Here is a 21,020-nt window from a genome sequence, read left to right on the forward strand (position 1 = left end):
GGGTGTATTAGGGCACCAAGACCAGGAAGCATTCCATGGAATAGTCTCTTGGGGTGAAGACGGAAAGGAGAGTGAGGGCTGTGGATTGCTGTAGGTTACCTCGTATACTATCAAGGAACTGGACTTACAGGGCACTATGGGAATGTGACTGAATTTTACATCTGAGGTAACTTTATAAAACAATAAAAGACCCTGGAAAATTCTAAAATATGAAAGTGCTTTTAATTCACTCCTAAAATGTGAATTCAGCCCTAAGGTAAGTTTTTGGCATATTTTCTTACATCACTTAGCAAAGACAAAAAAATAATAGCAGCAGCTTTTGTATGTTTGTGTGTGCCTTATGTATATTCTGGGCACTATATTAGATGCTTTAAGCATAGTAGCTCATTTAATAGTAAATTGGGATTTCTTGGAGACTCATAATGATAACCAGTGTTTATTGTGCACTTACTATGTGCTAAGCATTGTGCTGAGATCAGTAGATGGAATTTCATGTAATCCTCAAGACGGTTATTTTACAGATGAAGATACTTGGATTTAGGAATGATTGAGTAATTAGTCCAAGGTGACTTAGCTTCCAAGTAGGGGAGCTGGGACTTGAACCCAGGACTGTCTGACTATCACAAGTTGTCCAATTTATAGTTTATCTTTGGCAGTTTCTCTAAAAATACTCAACTGACTTCTCCCCTTTACAAGCCAACTCAGCTTTTGTTACCTAGGGAATGAAAACTTTTAGTTCAGGGAAAACAGAATTAGAGTTCAAAATCTTTTGTTTTGATAAAGAGTATACAATGCATTAAAAAAAAATAAGTACCAGTGTTTTTTTAATTAAGCAGGTCACTGCTTGCCTGAATGAGGAAGAACAGACTTAGAGTGGTTTTTAACTTCAGATTTTGTTTCTTCACAAAATACTCTTCACTGTGTTCGCCTTTTCTTTCTTTTGCAAGCACTGTATTAAAATGGATGCTACCTTAAAGTTAAGCATAGTTAAAACCCAGCCTCAATTGTGCATAATCCAAGAAAATCCCAAGATATTGATGAGCTAAATGAACTTTTCTACATGCACATCAGAGGGATATCCATTAGTGATGGGAAGGGTAGAGGAAATAGTAGCATTTATCAGCACATTTTGTTGCTGACTTTGAAAATGTGCTTGGTACAGTGCAATGTGTCTCTTGATTTCAGAGGAAAATCAGGCAGATTTGCATCTGTCATTTTATTTATCACCTCCCTGCAGTTATCTTATATGTATACCACAAAGAAGAATGAAAGAATTCTGATTTGTTGACTTGGGGAAGGAAATGGATTATTGTTGGGGTGAATGGAAAATACTTAGTTATGGAGAAGCTTTGGCAGCCTAGTGGGGTTACACAATGGGAGAATAGGGGTCTCCCTTATTAAGGGGAACTTGGAAAATGTCAGAATGTTAAGCGCAGACAGTAAACTATGTAATTATTGTGCCTCTTACACACCCGTCAGGGGCAATCAGAGACCTCCCATCCTTTCTAATTAGTATAAGTTGGCAACTGAGTGGAGCTGTGAGGTTTAGAATTTGTACAGGTACATTCTGCTTCTTTCGACATAATTCTTTTCCCAGGATGGCAGTAGTCAGGATTACACACCAGGTATGGTTTCCTTTTGCCCCCTGGCTGTCTTTGCCTTCATCTTCCCTTCCATATCAGATGGTTCTGCCCTGCTTCCAAACTCAGATAGCCATAGGAAAGTATTCTCACATCCCAGGAGAGATGTCTCAAAGGATTTTTACCTAGGATGTGAATCAGGCCTGGGTATTTTAAGGATTTTCTATTTCTGTACTTTAGCTGACTGTTTGGTTCGTAGGACCAATTCCCTGTTCACCCAGCCTCCCGTCCTTCCCCCAGTACATACATACACATACCCCACACACACTCCCTCCTTCAATCCCTCCCCTCTTCTCTGTGTGACCTGATTGATTGAGACTAGGAACCAAGGAAGAAGGTAATGTCAAGCTGAAATTTCCACACATTATCTAAAAAATGTAATTCATCAGCTTCAGGGTAGGAGGAAAGTGCTTTCTGAAATGTGTTAATGGGAAATTCATTTTTTTTCTTGTCTTCTGGGAGGTGTGGCAGGGTGATTTCTCTTTTCAGTCTGCCTTCCCCACCCCATTCCACATCTCCCTTACCGCTCTTAACTGATGAACTCTGTATCTGTCTTTATTCCTTGTAAGAACTAAAGATCTTTAAGTTGCCTTTTATTTTTTCTACAGTCCCCAAATTGAGCTTTGATGGGAGAAGATATTTCTAGTTTGGAGAGAAGATAAAATCAGATAAAGACCATATATTTGTATAAGGCTTTTACATTTGTAAAACATTTTCAGTCAGCCAACAGTATTTATTTAGTGTCTGTGCTCTCAGACCAAATTAATGTTATTCCCTTTCCCTCTCTTCTCTTAAATTCTGTATCAGGGTCTGTGAGGAAGCCAGAGAGGATAAGACATAGTTTGTGCCCACATGTGGCTGCTAGTAGGGCAGTGATGGGGGAAGCCAGGACAAATCTGGGAGCCCTGCAACAACCTGCAGGTCTGGAGGGGGCTGGGATGCACATCACTACACATCCACCTTTGCTGTCTTGTGGAAGGTTTTGTTTTGTTTTGTTTTTCACCAAGGTCCAAACTCACCCTTCCTGACCCTGGCTATTAATTTCATTATCACAGAAAGACTCATAACAATACAGTGAAGTTAGAGTTTTGATGGAATGCCTGCTATGTGTCAGCTACAGGGTTAGGCATATTATTCTATGTTATCTCGTTGAAGCTTTTTCAGTTATGTATGATCAGTGGTATTATCCCCATTTTATAGACAAGGAAGCCAAGACTTAGAATCAGTTAGCTGGAGAGTGGGGTTAGATCTGTCTGACTGCAAAGTCTACGGTCTTTCTGTTACCTTATCACTCTGCCTCTGCTGAATGAATATGAAGACATCAGCTATAGGTGTTCAGAGGAGAAACAGAGGACAGTGGGCTGGGGATCTCGGAACAAGTGTCACATAGGTGTGAGCCTTGATCCCGGTAGAAAGCAGGTTGTGGGAGATCCGTCCGTGAAGAGGAAGTAGCTGAGCCAAGTTTCAGAGACCTCTTCAAGGGATAGTGAATGGAACAGCCAGGACTATTCTGTGGGTAAGCATTAGTGCCCCCTTTGTGTTGATGAAATAACTGAAGCTCAGAAAGGTTACGTAAGTTATCCAAGGTCACAGCTAATAAGCGGTGGGGCTGAGATTTGAACCCAAGTTTGTCAGACTCCAAAGTCTGTGTTTTTCTACCTTACTAATAAATAACCCAACCTAATACAGAAGGAGGTGGACAATTTGCAGACTCCCCATGGTGTCTATGATTTGAGAATCATTGTTTATCCTGCTGAGGTCAGGTACATGTTCTCTCAGAGACTCTCTTTCCACCTCCTTCAGTTTCTTGCTGACTTCTAAGTTTGGCTTTCTGCTTGGCCCCTTGTTTTATAGTTGGATGTCTGGTGATCTGCAAGGTCCCATTACCATTAAGTGGATACAGCTAGTTAGGGTAATTACTCTAATTCCTAAGGCTGCTAATGGAATTTCTCATCACAAACATCTTGAATCAGATTAAATCATTTTATTGGTGGTATGGAATAAAATGTATACTTAATAATCCCCAATATTTGCCATTTGTGTTTGTTTTCAAAGGTTTTTACTTTTAGTACTTCATCTGACCCTTTTGAAATAGCCAATATGGACAATGTCTGTACTCACTTTACAAATGAGGCCAGTGCAGCCCAAGGAAGACTTGAATCAAGAGCACTTGGCTTCTTATTTTCCTTTTTATTTCTTCTTCTCTTTTTTCTTTTCTTTGCTTGTTGCCTGTCTTGCCTCCTCTTTTTGCCTTTTTATTTACTTACATGCCATTTGATTGAAAAAGGATTTGAATTGGCTTTATAAGATAATATGGAAAAGAGCTAGAATTAAAATAGCCATGGATTTTTTTAAAAAGCAAGGTAGAGCAAAATGTGTGTAGAATGAATGGTAAAAGGAGAACCAGAAGGAAAATTAAATTAAATGTGGCTAGGGGACTTTTCCGAGAAGTAAAACACCACCTAGCCCAAGTTTTCTTTACATTGAGGAAAAATAGATGGTGACAACCTTGATCCCATTGTCAAGTGGTAAGCAGGATCGCAGCCCTGCCCCCTTGCCCCCCACACCCACATTAGCCCACAGACTTCGTGGAGACACTTGCCAGCTATATGTAATACAGGGAGGGATATGAAGCCTGAAATCACATATATAGAGTTTTCCCTTCCTCATCTTTCTGCTTGAACCCATGTTGGATTGATTGACATGTTTTTTTCTGGCCAGAGCAGGCAGCGACAGAGAGAAGCTGCCAGAGTGGAGTACCTGTTTTTGTTAATAATGTGCCAAAGCGGGTGTTCTGAATTGGGCTTCCGTTCTTGCTGCTGTGAACTGAGGTATTACCAGCTTCTGGGTTTCTTCAGTCTTGCCTGTCCCGTCAAACCCTGAAACTGGACACATAGGCACTTCAGTCCTCTGCTTCCATCTTCCTGGTAAGGGTTCCTACAGTGAGTTCTGGCAGGTTCCCCATTGCCCCGGACTCTGAGCTGGGCAGCAAACAGGAAAATCAAATGTTACTCTCACTTCCCGGTCCTGATCCCGCAAACTGGAACTAGTCCTCAGCCACCTTTTCTCTTCCCAGTGCCCCTTGCGAGTCAGGGGAGCCTTCCCAATGAGACAGACCACACTCTAAATACAAAAGAAAGCGAGCACTACCCCAGTGTGCCACACTCCCCAACATACACGCACGCGCACGCACCCCCCTCCCCAAATGCTTCCTTGTCAGAAATACCAGACACAGTTCAGTGAACTAACCAGCAGTGAGACAGACATCAGTGGAAGTCCTGCACCAGCCCCCAACCCCCCTCACGCACACGCTGAATAGGTATGTGCCTGGCCTGGCGTTAGTCCTTCTGTCTCTATGGACCTCCATTTTCTCGGCACACAGTAAGAAGACAGATCCTTACCTTACCTTCTTTGCTTGGTACCTGGCATTCAAACCAGCTGACGCAGGTGGAGGCACTCGTAAACCGAAGCAACCTATAAATGGGAAGGGCCCCTTGGATCTCACGAGTCCTTCCCTCTTCTCACTAAGTGTCCTGCCCCTGGGCCAACAGATGGAGAAAGAGAGGGAAGGAAAAGTAGGCATCTATCTGTTCCGGGCTCAGTCCTCAGTTATGTAATTCCAAGGAGGAAGTAGGAGATGCTGTATGAGATGGCAGGAGAGTGGAATGGGACCTCACATTTATTAAGCACCACTGGATGCCAGTTGCTTTATGTTTGTTAGCTCATTTAATCCTGACCACAATCCCGAGAGGTAATAGCAGCCCTGTTCTTTAGATGAGGAAACCAAAGCTCATGTTGTTTGAAGTGACTGACCACACTGTCTGTGTACCCATGTGTGTCTGGCCACATGCTTCTGCCACTGGGAGCAAGAGACCTTCACGGAGAGGGCTCCTCGCGTTCTTGCTGTTTCATCCTGAGTCTGGCATGCAGCTCTGTAGGGTGTATTCCACCAAACCTCAGAAATAGCTGCAGTAATAATGAACAGCAGTTTTAGTGGTTCTGGAAGACTGTAAATGAAAGCCTTTAGTTCAATATTTGAAAATGCCTGGATGATTTCTGAGATTGTTTTTAAAATCAAGCTACCTTTATGAGTGGCAACATGATAAAGTGGAAGGATCCACCCAGTTCTCATTCCAGCTATGGGACTTTCAGTGGGTCAAACCGTTCTGTGCCTCAGATTGTTGCACATAAAATGGGGATAATGACACTGGCTCTTTCCACCTTACTGTGTCGACATGAGATGAGCTGCTAATGTGTTGGTAAGTCTTTAAAGTGCTATTCCAATTCAGGCTATTACTATGGTCACCTAGAAGACAGGACATTGTAAGCAGGGGACTTACGAGGGTAAAGCAAATACTATACCCCTTGTGATAAGCTAGTTTTGCTTTCTAGTCTGCTTTCCAGATGTTTTGTTCAGTTATCTACGTGCATCTCAACAAAAGCTGATTAACTCTCTCAGACATCAGTGTCTAACTATTATTAATGCTCAAGTTGATCAAATTACAATGCCACAGATCCTACTTGTGCTGTTAATATTAGATTTTGGATTCCGGTCTATAATGAATGATTTTTCCTCCATGCATTGGAAAAATTGGTTAGCAGGGTTCATAAGAAAGTTTAATTAGCAGGCTGTTTGTGAAAATAGTGGTTGTGAGTCATCATTCAGAATGAACTAACATTTCTCAGCGCTGAATTCATTCTTCCATTCCTTGAGCAGCCACATAGGATCCTCGTGTTTGGGAAGCTGGTGTCTGCATGCTGCCCACTTGAACTGCCCGTGTAATAAACTAATGACAAAAACAGCACATTTTAAATCCCAGAGAGTAAGAGGAAGTGTAGGGTATTGTGTATTTGTGTGTGTGTGTCTGTGTCTTCCCAGGGAATATCATGCACCTACTATAATCTGGAACTGTGCTAGGCAGGATAGCCCGGTAATGAAGAGCTAGATTGCTTGAGTTAGCATCCCAGCCTTACTAGTTACTAGCTGTGTAAAGGGAAATTCTTACCCTCTCTGTGTCTCAGTTTTCTCATTTGTAAAATAGGGATATTGATAGGATTATTGTGAGCATCAATACATACAAAACACTCAGAACAGCACCTGGTGTATAGTAATATAATTCTTACAGCCGTTCTGTGAGGTGTAATAATAATTAGCCCTATTTTAGAGGTGAGGAAACAGGCTCAGAAAACTTACGTAACTTGTCCAAGGTCATACAACTTTTTTTTTTTAAGATTTTATGTGTTTGAGAGAGAGCGTGTGCACAAGCAGGGGGAGGGGCAGAGGAAGAGGGAGAAGCAGGCTCCCTACTGAGCAGGGAACCTGATGTGGGGCTCGATCCCAGGACTCTGGGATCATGACCTGAGCTGAAGGCAGCTGCTTAACCGACTGAGCCACTCAGGTACCCCCAAGGTCACACACAAGTGTCAGAGCAAGATTGAACCCATGTTTGTCTCTTTTATCATCTGCAGTACTCTCTTGCCTCCCAGGGTCATGTGCATAGTTAGTTAAGCAGAGATAATGTGCAGGTGTGCACCTGTATGTGTGCTCCTGCTTGGGTGTCCATTAGCCACATACCATTATGTTTTGTTTTTTTGGGGGGTCTTTGGTTCTCCGCGTGAAACTCCTTGAATGATTGCACGCTGACCACTGACACCTCGTGAGCTAGGAATCAGACCTGTACGACTTGTACCAACATGAAAATACATCTTCAAATGTCTGACCCCCTCCCCACTATGCATCTTTGTTCTATGTCTAGATTACCCCAGACACAAGTCTGTGTGATGTCTTCTAAGAAACAGAATCATAGGCTGTTACAGTGAAAAGAGACCTTAGAAGTGCTCTCTGGCTTGGTTTCCTTTTTTCTGTGGGCCCCTCTAGTATCTCAGGAACTATAACTCAGAGCACAGGCCCAGAACCCCCAGCTCAGGGTAATTATATCCTGAGACAGTATTCAGTCCTGTTTCAAAGAGTAATGGTCATTTGGGAATCTCATCTAAAAGTCTTCCCAAAGGTTTTTAATAGGTAATATGTTTTTTTAAAAAGAGGTTTTGTGACCAAATGAGTTTGGGGAAACTGAAGTGAACCAAGTTAAAACGGGGTTTCTTTTTATCACTACTTCTTTGAGTCTGTGCTAATGTGCATTATAAATCTGAAAGGAATGATATAATTCGTAACCTTCCCCTTGGAACCTTTATTCTCCAGCATTTTATGGACTTTTGTTCTAAGCCAGGAGGGAGGGATGGAGTTCCATTAAGGTTTGCAGGTAGAAGGGAAGGGGCAGTTTAGAACAGTTCCTACCTGATGACCTCATTTCTTTTAAGAAAGAGGTGGGGTCCTCTTTTGCACATGGGTGTGCAAGTGGAGGCCTTGGTGTCCTAGAAAAGTCTTCTTAGCTCCCGAGAGAAACCAGATATGGTGCCAGATGGGTCCAATCTCTTCAGCACCAGTGCAGCCCCATCACGTTTTAGGCATATTTTTGAAAGTCACTGAGTACTGAGCATGTTCTGGGCACGATTTAAATCATGAGTTCTTTTGGTTTTCTGTTGGGGTGACATTTCATTTTCCATTGCCCAAAAGAGCTGAGCCATTGAAGGTGTTTACATATTGTGATTCTCACACACATTCCAGGGCATTCCTTCATTTTCAGCTCTCCCAGGTACTTGACTCAGTGTAATGATGCTGCTCACATGGGCACGGTATAGCCATTCCCTGAGAAGCCCTTAGCTTTAAAAAAAAATCAAAGATGGCTTCCCTCCTTAATTCCTACTCTACGGACCCATTTCTGCGTGAGTTCTTTGGTTTTGGTTTTTATTTCTTGATTTTGTCTTATTGCTTAACCGTAAACTGAATGGTAAGGAAAAGGGGAAATGTGCTTTTCTTGTTTCTTTTCTTTTTCATGGATCTGGGGAATTTCTCTTTTAACACTTGTTGGACCCAAACATGGTCATGAGCTTCCTGCCTGGTAGTTTACTGTCGGTGAACTCCTTGATGATAGGGATGGAGTACCCATCTCTGCATTTCACACAGCTCTTAGTGGTAAGTCCAAGGCCAGAGAGCCCCAAGCCCATTTCAGAAATGACACGCTGACAAAGATGCTCAGACAGAGTCCTTCTCCAGCTCACATTTGATGTCCTGATTTCTCTCTGTACAGACAAGTAATATTTATCTCACCTCCTTCATCGAGAGCCATGAATTTTCTTTGGATAGAGACAGTTTTAATAGATTTATATTCAGTTAATATTTATGAAGCATCTACCTCATGCCAGGCCCTCTCACATACTTTTATCTCATTTAATCTAAATCCCAACATGATATCAGGAGCCTCCACACATGCTTTATACAAACAGTGTCTGATGGGAGTTTTGGAAGCCGTTGTCTTTAGTGTTAAACACAGCACTTCCTTTCACCCACAGACATTTCACCCACAGACAGTCTCATTTTGCCCGAAGGCTAATTACAGTGTATGTAATTTGTACTAACCTGATAACTTTTTCTACCTCTTCTTCCTTTGTTGCTAGACCGTTGTCTAACATCGGCTGCATTTCTGGAATCACCTGTGGGTGCACACCCCTTCTAGGTAGCAAGTCTTGTCTGTCTGACATCCAGACCTTTTTGTTTTATCTGAGAGCAAGCTAACCAAGAATTAAGAATTCTGGTTCATTTCTCTGGCTAGCTGGGAGTGTGCCAAAATCCTCCTCTTTTTGTTTCAACCCTCGTTAAAAATATGTTTAAATGTTTGACTATTCTTTCCTGTCTGAAAGAATATTCTGCACATAATTTAATTGAACGTTGCTTCGATTAAGAACGTTTCATTGCCCCAGGGTCATCAGTCTGAACACTTCTCTTTGTGTGATAGATGCTGAGAGTGAGGTAGTTGTCACTTATGTTTCTATTATCCCTAGCATATACCCTATTTTTCCCTTTCAGCTTTTTTTAAAACTAAGTACTTGATACTAGCTTTTTATCTTATGAATCACCTTTCTTCCCTGAACAGACAGAAGAAAAATAGGTTTAAATTAGTTTCATTTTGTCATTTAAGGGGTTTATTATTGAAATATAGATTTGAAGATCTATCATTTAGAGGAACTTATTTTATAGGAAAACCAAAAGAAGTTAAAAAAAAAAAAACTCCTTTGAGAATTTGTTGGTTGGCTTTCTTTTTGGAATAATGTAGATTTGTAACCGGTCCTTCCTGCTTTGGGGACTGCTGGAAATCATTATATATACTCTGTGCGTTTCCATATGCCTTACCCCAGTAACAGGATTTGTTTCACGTTTACTTGAACAGTTTGGTTGAGATTGTCTCCGAAATCGGGAAACTCTATTAAAAGCCTGTATGGACTTTGGAGCCAGATGGACTTGTGTCTTGGGATCTGAGGCCTCTGGACATTGGTCTTCTTGATTGTAAATGGCAGTGATAATGCCTACTTGTAGGATTGTTTTAGGGAGTAGATGAGATGATAGACATAAAGTACTCAGCTAGAACTTGAATGTTCTTACCAAAAATATAAGTAAATAAACGTACACATATATCAAATCATCACAATGTACACTTTAAATATCTTACAATCTTATTTGTCAATTATACCTCAATAAAGCTGAAAAAAACAACAACAAAGCACTCAGTACAGTGATTGGCACATGGTAAGCACTCAAAAAAATAACTTTTTTTTTTTTTTTTAGAGAGAGAGTGGGGAGGGGCAGAGGGAGAGAGAGAATCTCAAGCAGGCTCCACACCCAGAGCAAAGCCGATGCAGGGCTCAATCTCATGACCCTGAGATCATGACCTCAGCCAAAATCAAGAGTCAGACGCTTAACCACCTGAGCCACTCAGGTGCCCCCACAAAATAACTATTTTTGTTCCTATTTATTCACTTGTTGAATTCGTTAACTCATTCATCCATTCGACATAGATTTATTTGAAAGCCTACTATGTGCCGGACATTGGTCATACCAAAATTAATCAGATTCATGTTCCTGCCCTTAAGAGATTTAGGGTCCACTAAGAAATGCATTTAGTTCAGTAAGCTTATATTGAATGCCCACTGTGGGACAAGTGCTTTGCTCATTGCCATCTTGATGCCACATGATGAGTTCTCAGCTTCTGGGGAAATTACATCTACTTAGGAAGCCAGAATGTAACCTCTGGAAATAACCTAGTACTGGTTCAGTGTAATTTTAAATACTTTGGGAATTCAAAATAAGGACGGCTGGGTCCCATCTTTTTCAATAGTGTTTGTTGTTGGCAGAAAGCAGACACACTCAAAATTTCAGATGCCTAATGATTCCTGAATCTGTGCCAGAGATCTAGGGAGATGTCATACATACATCTGAGCAGATTCAACTTGGAAGCAGTATTGACAGTTCAGGTTTATATCAACAATCAGCGGCCTCCTGGAAGTAATGGCTATTAACTGCGGGGCAGATCTCTCTCCTTGAGGAATGGGTGCTCATGCTGTCCCCTCCTGTTGGAATTCCCCTCCATCTATTGCCTGGCTCTTTCTTATCAATCTTTTTGAATTCATCTCAGAAAGCCCTCTCTCCTTCTAACTGTCATAACACTGAACCATAATCTGCTGCTGTCGTTATTGATTCATAGGTCTGACTTTCCTTCAAGACCATGAACTCCTGCTCCTTCCTTGGTCCTCAGTTTTAGAATCTATAGAACAGACTTGAAGATGATTGATACTAAAGTCCTTTCCAAGACTCATTCTGTGATGTACTAGATCCAGGCACAACCAAGTTGGAAGGTGGGGATGGGATAGTTTGAGGGTATATATTGGAATTAAATGGAAAGAATGAGGACTTGGAGATAGTACTAGAAAACCCAGCTCTCTCAAAGTCTCAGGCACACTGTGCCATGCATGTCCAGCAGGTGTGTTTAGCATACAAATGAGCACATATTCAAGATACCAGGGCACAACAAAAAAAAGTGCACAGGCTCTGGAATCAAATGGGTCTGGCTGCTATTCTATGGCCAAATAACCTTGGGTATGTTATTTCTACTTTCTGGGGTTCAGTTTCCCCTTCTGTAAAACAGGGATAGAAATGCCTATTTCATAGGTTGTAAAGATTTAAATAATGATGTGCGTAAAGTGTTTAGCCCATAGTAGGTGCTTCGTAATTATTCTCTATTCTTTTTATTTCCTCGGTTAGAAATCAGGATAAACTGAAACCAGTTGGGAGTGTTGGGTTAAATATAATTTAGCTCTTTCCCAGCTGATACCCAGTAGTGCAGAGGCAGAGGCTCAGGTGCACTCAACCCACTTGGCTCCACCCATAACCCACCGCCATGGCCAAGGAAGGTATTGCTGCTGGAGGTGTCATGGACATTAGTAGTGCTTTACAAGAGGTGTCAAAGACTGCCCTCATCCACGATGGCCTAGCAGATGGAATTCACAAAGCTGCCAAAGCCTTAGACAAGCACCAAGCCCATCTTCGTGGGCTTCTATCCAACTGTGATGAGCCTATATATGTCAAGTTGGTGGAGGCCCTTTGTGCTGAACACCAAATCCACCTAATTAAGGTTGATGGCAACAAGAAAGTAGGGGAATGGGTAGGCCTCTGGAAAACTGACAGAGAGGGAAAACCCCGCAAAGTGTTTGGTTGCAGTTGTGTGGTGGTTAAAGACTATGGTGAAGAGTCTCAGGCCAAGGATGTCACCAAGGAATACTTGAAGAAATGAACAAATGGGAAACTTGGTTCTTGTTCCTCAAATAAATAAATAAAATATAACTTAGAATCTTCGAATCTTAGCATTAGAAGGGATCAGTCGATCTTGCTGACTGCTGCCACATCCCCTGATAAAACACTGATCTGGTCTCTGTTTGCATACTTCTAGTCATGGGGCCCTTACCACTTCCCAAGGCAGCCACACCCTTATAAATCAGTATTAGAAAGTTCTTCCTTTTATCAGGGCAGAAATCTACTCCCTAACTTTCTTCTCTCTGATCTTTGTTCTCTCCCATGGGGCACCACATGGCAAGTCAACCCTTGCTTTCCCATGACAGCCTTTCAAATATTAGAATTGGCTCTGAGCACCTCTAGAGTCTTCTCTCCTTCAGACTAAAGACTGCAGGTCTTTCAGATGTGTCTGATGGGCTTGGTTCCCCTGGACATGGGTAAGGCCCTGGTAAAAGAGTTTGCAGCTCTTTCTGGTTACTTTCTGTTTGGTATATGAGAGTTTGAATGTAGTTAAGAGGATGTAAATACATTTGTGAATAGATAATATTCATCCATTCACCCAAAAGACATTTACTGGGTATCCACCAATGTCATGGACCCTTTGGTAGGCCCTGGAGATACAGAGATGAATAAAGTATCATCTTGGCCTCAAGTTGCCTCCAGTCTAGTGAGGAACAGAGTCACATCAAGAGATGGTTTCGAAAAGATGTTTCAGAAGGAGTGTTCACCTGATCTGCAAAGCTGTGGGGTGGGGGCTGAGTGGTTTTCCTACATGTCTTATTCAACAATACCATAGAACCAGTTTGAAGGAACCGGGGCTGCCACTTCCCTCTTTTCAGGCATTTAACAAGTGCAGTGGTATGTTGCCCTCACGTTCACTTCTGTCATTGCTCCAACATGCCATGCATGCTCCTGCCTCAGGGCCTTTGCACAGATTTCCTCGCCTGGGATGTCCTTCCCTCAGATAGGGGGAACTGGCTGCCTCCTCTCCCTCAGTTCTCTGCTCTCATGTCACCTTAGCCTTATTTGACCCTCTATTAAAAATTTGCAACCCCATCCCCTACACTGTCTTCCCCCTTCTGTGCTTTATTTCCTCCCAAGAACTCACCATCCTATGACAAACTTTATATTTTATTTATGTTTCTTGTCTTGCTCCATCACCCCCAATCAGAATATACATTCAGTGATGGCAGAAACCAAATATTTTTGTTCTCTGCTATAATCTCAGTAAATGGAACTATGGCTGGCACATAATAGGTGCTCAATAAATACCTGTGGGGTAAATTTATGCAGCGCTAGGATTCAGCCCCCAGGTTGGAAGCTCATCCCTTTATGGGAAAATCCTATCAAAATTCTCCTGTTTCTTCAAAGCTGAACTCAAGTGCCCCCACCTCCAGGAAGCCTTCTGCTCAGTCAGAATCAGTTCCATCTCTTCTCTGTCCTTGTATGTAGTTTTTTTGTTGTTCTTCCTATATATAGTTTTAAACAAAGTATCTCTGATATATTTATTATTTTTGCTGAACTAAAATTAATTCTTATATCCATCTTTCCCTCTACATATTAAGTCTCCTGAAGTCAGGAACAGTTTCTTGGTCATTTGGTCATTTTGGGGCCCACTCATAGTATCCAGCATGTTGTAGGTGCCTGTTATATATGGAATTTATGTGCCTGCTGCACATCACGTGCTCCGATATAAAAGTAAAGCATCAGAAACATTCTCTACCTTTAAGAAGGTTGGGGCCTCACTAAGGAGATAGCATTCTCATAGACAATAATAGAAGGCAGTATTTAATGGGGTGTGGGAGAAAAAAGATAAGGAACCAACGTTTATTGAGCATCTGTTATATGCCAGGCACTTTGCTTGCATTATCACTTTTAATCTTCCTAATAATTCCATGAAAACTAATACTAAGTTCATTTTACAGATGAGATTACTGCAGCAGAAAGGGACAAAGTAGGAATGCAGATTTGGGGGAAGAAAAGAAATAGTGTATACAAAGAAATTCTGAGAACTTCCCTATCAGAGCTTCCCTTCCCTGTTGCTATGGATTAGGATGTGTAGCTTTCTCAGAAACCAAGGTGTAGGAAGGTTAAGTTAGTTAGCCAAGGCCACACAGCAATAAGCTGAAGCTGCATTTCTTACATCGTTACATTTCTGTATCAAGTCCCCAGATGATGCCATCGATGCTGGTACAGGGACCACACTGAGCGTACCAAGACTTTAAACCACACTTAGAGGCAATTGTGTGAACTACCAAAAGAAAATAAATTCTCTGACTAATTGTCTCTCCTAACCCTGAGCTTGCAGAAGAAAAGCCAGGACTCAGATTGCCCAACACTGTGTAAAACCCACAGAGGTGGGAGGGGTGGGAACAGAGCCATGGATGCTCCAGCACCTCAAAGCATCCCCAGTCAGTGTTAAGAAGGGGAAGAGACCCCAGCGTAGGGTATGTTCATCCCCCTGAATGCTTACCTGATACTGGATACTTCCGGGCCTTTTCACAGACGCCAGACCCTGTGGGGAGAAAAGCGTGAACTGAGAAGTCACATAGACCTGGACTTACTCAAATCCTAGCCATGGACCCTACTTGCTGGTTGCCTTTGGGCAGGTTACTTCACATGTCTTAGCCCATTTTCTTTATTTGCACGATGGGCCCCATGGTACCCATTTCACACAGGATTAAATAAAGAAACATTAGTAGGTCACTTAGCACAGTGCCTGGCACCAGGTGGACCCTGAATAAATGGAAGCTATTGTTGGTCTGTGTGTAACATCGTCAGCCCTCACAATGACGCTTTGATTGTGAGGGTAAGGGATTATCCCTATGCTTCCAGACGAAGGAACAGGCTGATTGAGCTTAAATGACTCAACCAAAGTTATACAGTAAGTAGAGTTTTCACACACACACACACAGTACATATGTGTACAGTACGTGTGTATGCGTGTAGTAACAGCCGCAAGCCTCTCCGACCCTCCTTAGGGTGTGTTCAGGTAGATTTTGAGGCATCTGACAACAGGGAAGGTCATCTCCGGACTGCCTGAGAGGGAGTCCTGGGATTTAGAGTTGGCTGCAGTTAACCCAGCATGCGGATTACTGCCCTGCAGGTGATCTTAAGGTGACTGGGGATTTTATCATGTGCTTTGAGAACAGAATTTCAGCCTGAGCTAGGGGTTCTAACATTCACAAAAATTCCTTACTCAACTCAGAAGTTTTTATCAACAGCAGCTACCCATCTGGCTGCCCCCTTGGGGGCTTTGCAGATGAGGGGAGTAGCTGTTAGGTTTCTGGAGAATGACGATTTTTGAAGAAAGAAAGAGCCAAGTGTGCAGGTTGGCAGTGCAGAAATGCTGAGGTCCCTTCAAGCCAGCCCTGCAAAGGGATGGCTTCTCTGTTGCTGCCATCAACCATGAGGATGTCACATTTGGGGTCCTGCTGTCATAACCCCCAGGACCCCAAAGGCAAAGGAAAACAATGCCTATCCAGAATGACCAGGAAAATGAGGGGTTATAATCAGCTATGATGGTGATTCCTAGAATTTGAGTACAATAAAGATACTTAGCACAAATTATTGAAGATAATTTGAGTTTTTCTTAGATGATTCAAAAAAGCCTCAGAGGTATTTCAGGGCTTTGGAATCGTTGTCAGTGACATTTTAGTTCAAATGGAGTAACTGTGAGTATGGCAAAGGCTACTGGATTTGGAGTCAAAAGATCTAAACCACAGTCAGCAAACTATGGCCCAAAGGAAGGCTATTTTTCTAAATGTGTTTTATTGGAACACTATTGTCTATGGCTGCTTTCATGCTGTAATGGCAAAGTTGTCATGGCAGAGACCGGAGGATCCGCCAATCCTAAACTACTTACTGTCTCACCCAGTATGTAAAAAAGTTTGCCAACCCCTGATACAGACTGAGATCCAGCTCTGTAATGGAGGGCACATCACTATTTTCTCTGATCTTCAGTTTCCATATCTTTTTTTTTTTAAGAGTTTATTTATTTATTTGACAGAGAGAGCGAGCACACAAGCAGGGGGAGCAGCAGAGGGAGAGAGAGAAGCAGGCTTCCCGCTGAGCAGGGAGCCCGATGTGGGGCTTGCTTCCAGGACCCTGGGATCATGACCTGAGCCCCAATTTTATTTATTTGCGAGATAGAGAGAATGAGTGGGGGGAGGGGAGGGAAAGGGAAAGGGAGAGAATTCCAAGCATCTTGGGGCTCAGTCTCAGGACCCTGAGATCATGACCTGAGCTGAAGGCAGATGCTTAACTGACTGAGCCCCAGGTGCCCCTTCAGTTTCCATATCTATGAAATGAAAACCCGCGGGGTAGTTGTGAGAGTCAGATGCAACAGAACGGGTCGCAAAGCACTTTGGAAACTCCGAGGGTGGGCAGCACCTGATCTGCGCTGCTGTGCTGGAGGGGAGCCCACCCAGATATTCTTTGTGTTTTCTTTCCGATCCTTGGTGTCAGCTTGTCATGCTCTCCCTTTCCCACAAATGCAAAAAGAATTCCCTGGGTCCCCTTCTTTCCCCCAAATATAAAACATTCTTCCAGAAATGGAGGGTTGGTTGTACCCACTCTTTCATCTGTTTGTTGAGCACCTACTATGTTCGAGGAAGCAAACTTTTATAAGCTAGTTCTTGTGAGGAGAAGTGTTTGGTTTCCAGGGGGAGAAGTTGGTATACACATTATTACAGCGGAATGGAGATGTTGCCATGTCAGAGTAGGAGGACGCATCATGTGTTCATGTGTGCACATGTGCATATGAGCAGTTTATAAAAACAGATATTCAGGTTCAGATTTAAGAAAAGCTTGTTAAAAACATGAACCTCTTTAATCCAAAATACACTGAAGTGCCTTAAAATGTAGCCATTATGTATAACTGTTTCCCCTTGGAAACTATGTTCTAATTTTAAGTTTCCATCCCACACTGCCAAGAATGCATTTCCTGCTCATGCATGGTCACTGGGGATCCCTCATCCGTGCCTGCTGGACAGGAGTATTCAGGAGTGGTCACATGTAAGGACTGTGGATCACCTGAGTATCAAGGAGCCAGGTACTCATGATAGTTTCTAAATTTGGGTGGAAGCCTTCATTTCATAATATTATCTTTTCTTTATTGATTGTATTTTTTATTGATGATTCAGTAAACATAACCTCAATGGTTTAATTGTTTTATTTGACCAAACTGCTATCAAAATAAACTCATAAACTGAGAACAAAAATAAAGTCTAAAAAAATTTTCTGTTCTGAAAATACTGTCACTATATGTATATGGTCAAATCTTGCTATTGCTGATAAAGGAAGATGTAATTATTTGGGGGAAAAGGAATAATAAGAGAACCTTATGGACCTATTTCTGGGATGCAGCTATGCACACACTTTGCTCTAGGCTCCAGACTGTGTCCCCTGGGGCCTTCCCAGCATGGTGGCTCTCTTGGTCCCCATGGAAATAGTGTTGGTATTTTTTGTGAATGTGTTTCATCTATATTTTTCTATGTGCATTTAAATATAGAACTGCAAACCCAAAACTCATCACCAGTGTATGCCCACCATACAGACAAGTTAAAACATAGAATTCTTCTTCATTTCACTCTCTCCTGCTACTAATAATTTTTGAAAGAAATGAGGCTTGGGTTTTTATATTTTCTACCTTGGGATTTAATCCTCTCTAGAGTGTTTTAAAAGAGATTGCTTAGTTCCATCGAGTATTTTTTATTAGACTTAGCTGGACTCCTTCTGTGTTGGCAAGAAGCATGTGAGGAAGCTGTTCTCAAACTAGGCTAAGCACAGGTAGTTTCACTGTGCTGCAGTTTATCTCACGCCTTTCAGTTCACGGCAGTGCTTCCCACCTCTGTCCCCCTCTTGTTCAATGCAGTGTTCTGTTTCAGAGTTTGCACCTCATTATTTCATATCAAGGAGAATCTCCAGTCTTTCCCTCCTCTTCCTTTCTGAAACGATGTTTATCTGGTTTTTAGTTTTTCTCAAAAGCACCCTCATTCCTGGGCGCCTGGGTGGCTCAGTTGGTTAAGCGACTGCTTTCGGCTCAGGTCATGATCCTGGAGTCCCTGGATCGAGTCCCGCATCGGGCTCCCTGCTTGGCAGGGAGCCTGCTTCTCCCTCTGACCCTCCCCCCTCTCATGTGCTCTCTCTCTCTCATTCTCTCTGTCTCAAATAAATAAATAAAATCTTTAAAAAAAAAAGCACCCTCATTCCTGATGTTAAGTGCAGTCTCTCTCTAAACAGATGATGATAGCACAGTTGTGCTAATTGCCTTCAATCTGAGGTGATGGTGGGTTTGGGACCAATACAGGCAGGTGAGTAGATATGACACAGCTTGCTGGGCAGGAGTCCTTTCTTTTGGGGCACCTCGGTGGCTCAGTTGGTTGAGCATCTGACTCTTGATTTCAGCTCAGGTCGTGATCTCATGCCCCCCCCCCCACTCCCTCTCTCTCTGTAAAATAATAAATAAATCTTAAAAAAAAAAAAAGGGAGTTCTTTCTTTCACTTCACCTTCGGAACCTTCCTAGGACCTCAAGCAAGGGTCTAAAACAAAGATAAAATATAGAATGTAAAAATCATAGCCACTATATTTATTTTAGATTTCTATAAATATATGAATAATTAGAGAGAAAGATACAGTATATCAGGGAACATGCACCACTGGTAGGCAGGATAAATTCTTCCACATACATTCCATCAGTGTGATGAATCATGAAGTATTTGGGTTTAGGTTCAATGTTTGCAGTTAAGTGGTGAGTGTTTTGTCTGTATTTTTTCATATTTCATTTTAATTTTATACAAATTCAATTTAGCTGGATAGATTGACTGTCTGATTTGTTTCCTAGAACTCATAACTAAGGTTTATCATTCAGATTATTGCTTTAAAAATGCCCTTTAAAGCATCTCAACTTGGTGCATAACTGTTTAAAATGAATAATTGTAAGAATATTTTAGTACTGCAATTTTTAAGGCTTCTCTTATTTACAAGGAAAATAGAACTGATAAATTTGAATGATGAAAATGGATTTAATTAGGTGAATTTAGTTAGGCTTGATGAGGTGGAGCCAAATTTAGGATAAATGATATTTTTAAACTAATGTCTCTTATATTTTTAGATTTGCAAAAGTTTCTCAGAACATGTGGCAGGGTCTTGTAATTCACACACACCTCTCTTTGTCACACTTTTACTCTCTTGCACACACACACACACGTGCACACACGTAGGCGCACGTGCACACAGAGGGGCCCGGCAGCTGGAGTGTGTTCAACATTCTCTCCTCCTTCTTCAGTTACTAATTCTGCCTATAAAGGGTATATCTGGCAAAGTTTGCTCCTGTCTTTCCTGTTCTAACCCTGTTATTCCAAAACACAAAGGAACATTCTAATGGAAAGTATTGTCATTTTGGGTTTTCCATTTTGGGGACAAAAATGAGCACTTAGCCATTCCTCGTGATGCTCTTTGCTTGCGTCCTATAAAGGATACCAAAGTCACCCATTTTCCAATCCAGAACCCAAGTTGTTTTCCCAGGTTCCCTCCTACAACCAACACAAACACAGACATTTACCAGCAAAACAGAAGCTGTTGGAAAGATTTTTTTGGCTGCTGAAATGGGCGCCTGTCACCAGGACATGGCAGGCTTTTTGCTGTATTGTCTCCCAGGACTGGCCCGGGTACTCCAAAAAGAGCTTTATGTAATCAGTCTTCACTGACATGTGACGTCCTGTCATTTTCCTCCCCTTCGGCTCTGCTGCCACCCACAAATCAATAACATTGCCTGGGAAGTTCAAGCTGGTTTTGCAGCCACCCTAAGCTCTGTGTTTCTTAAAGGGTATGTCAGAAAATGTAAAGTTTCCTAATGATATTTCTGGCTGATGACACATGGCAGAGCTGATGGACTATTTATAATCAGTGGCACGATCGCAAGCACATTATTTTTATTTCACTTAGGGGGGAGCCCTGTCACTTGCTACCTCTCTTTGCAGACAAGTTGATGCCATCTCCACCTAAAGGAGCTAAAACCCTCTTTGCAGAATGTGTTTGCACTCTCCCCCTTGTATTAGGAGCTCCCCAGTTCTTTCCAATAGAATCCTCACCCCCCCCTTTTTTTTAACTGTTCTTGGGCTGGTAGGATGATGAGGGCAACCAATGATTTGTAGCAACTGCTTTAGATTCTGGTCATGCCTTCACTATAAATGTCTCCATCTTTGCTGCTCAGATCCTGCTACATTCCTCCGCATGTGGGTGTGGCTGGCATGACTGAGGCAGCAGACACAGCTCCTGCATTCAGCGCTCGCCCCAGTTTCACAGGACTGAGCATAGCATAGCCGTCTTTCGTTGAGCAGCTACTATATTCTAGGCAACGTACTTGGTAGGCATTTTATACACAAGATCTCATTAACGCTTACAAACCTGTCTGTCTGTTATCTCCAGAGAAGACATGTGGGGGAAAAAACGGGACATTAAATGACTCCTCTCCACAGTCACACAGCTGATAGGAAAAGCCCCATGACTCAGTTCAAATCTAACAAACCACACCTGCTCTCTTTTTACTACCTTCTCACCTCTTTCCGGTTAAGTGGACACTTGTGTATGGATGTGGATGGGCAGGGGCACTTACCCATTCCCAACTTGGGCAACTCCTGTGAGTTCCTAGGCTGACCAAAGTGAGAGATGGAAGAACTGGAAACTTTTCCAC

The 21,020-nt window shown here is 42.3% G+C and overlaps 1 protein-coding gene and 1 pseudogene across 7 annotated transcripts in view; both read left to right on the plus strand.

Annotated features, from left to right (window-relative positions):
• Positions 1-21,020, plus strand: part of ELAVL4 (ELAV like RNA binding protein 4) — a 143,891-nt gene that overhangs the window by 97,985 nt on the left and 24,886 nt on the right. The window lies entirely within an intron of this gene.
• Positions 11,933-12,392, plus strand: LOC102726184 (small ribosomal subunit protein eS12 pseudogene; annotated as a pseudogene).

The sequence above is a fragment of the Leptonychotes weddellii genome, chromosome 4 (genome assembly GCF_054177405.1).
Source record: "Leptonychotes weddellii isolate Sample4059 chromosome 4, ASM5417740v2, whole genome shotgun sequence".
NCBI lineage: Eukaryota > Metazoa > Chordata > Mammalia > Carnivora > Phocidae > Leptonychotes > Leptonychotes weddellii.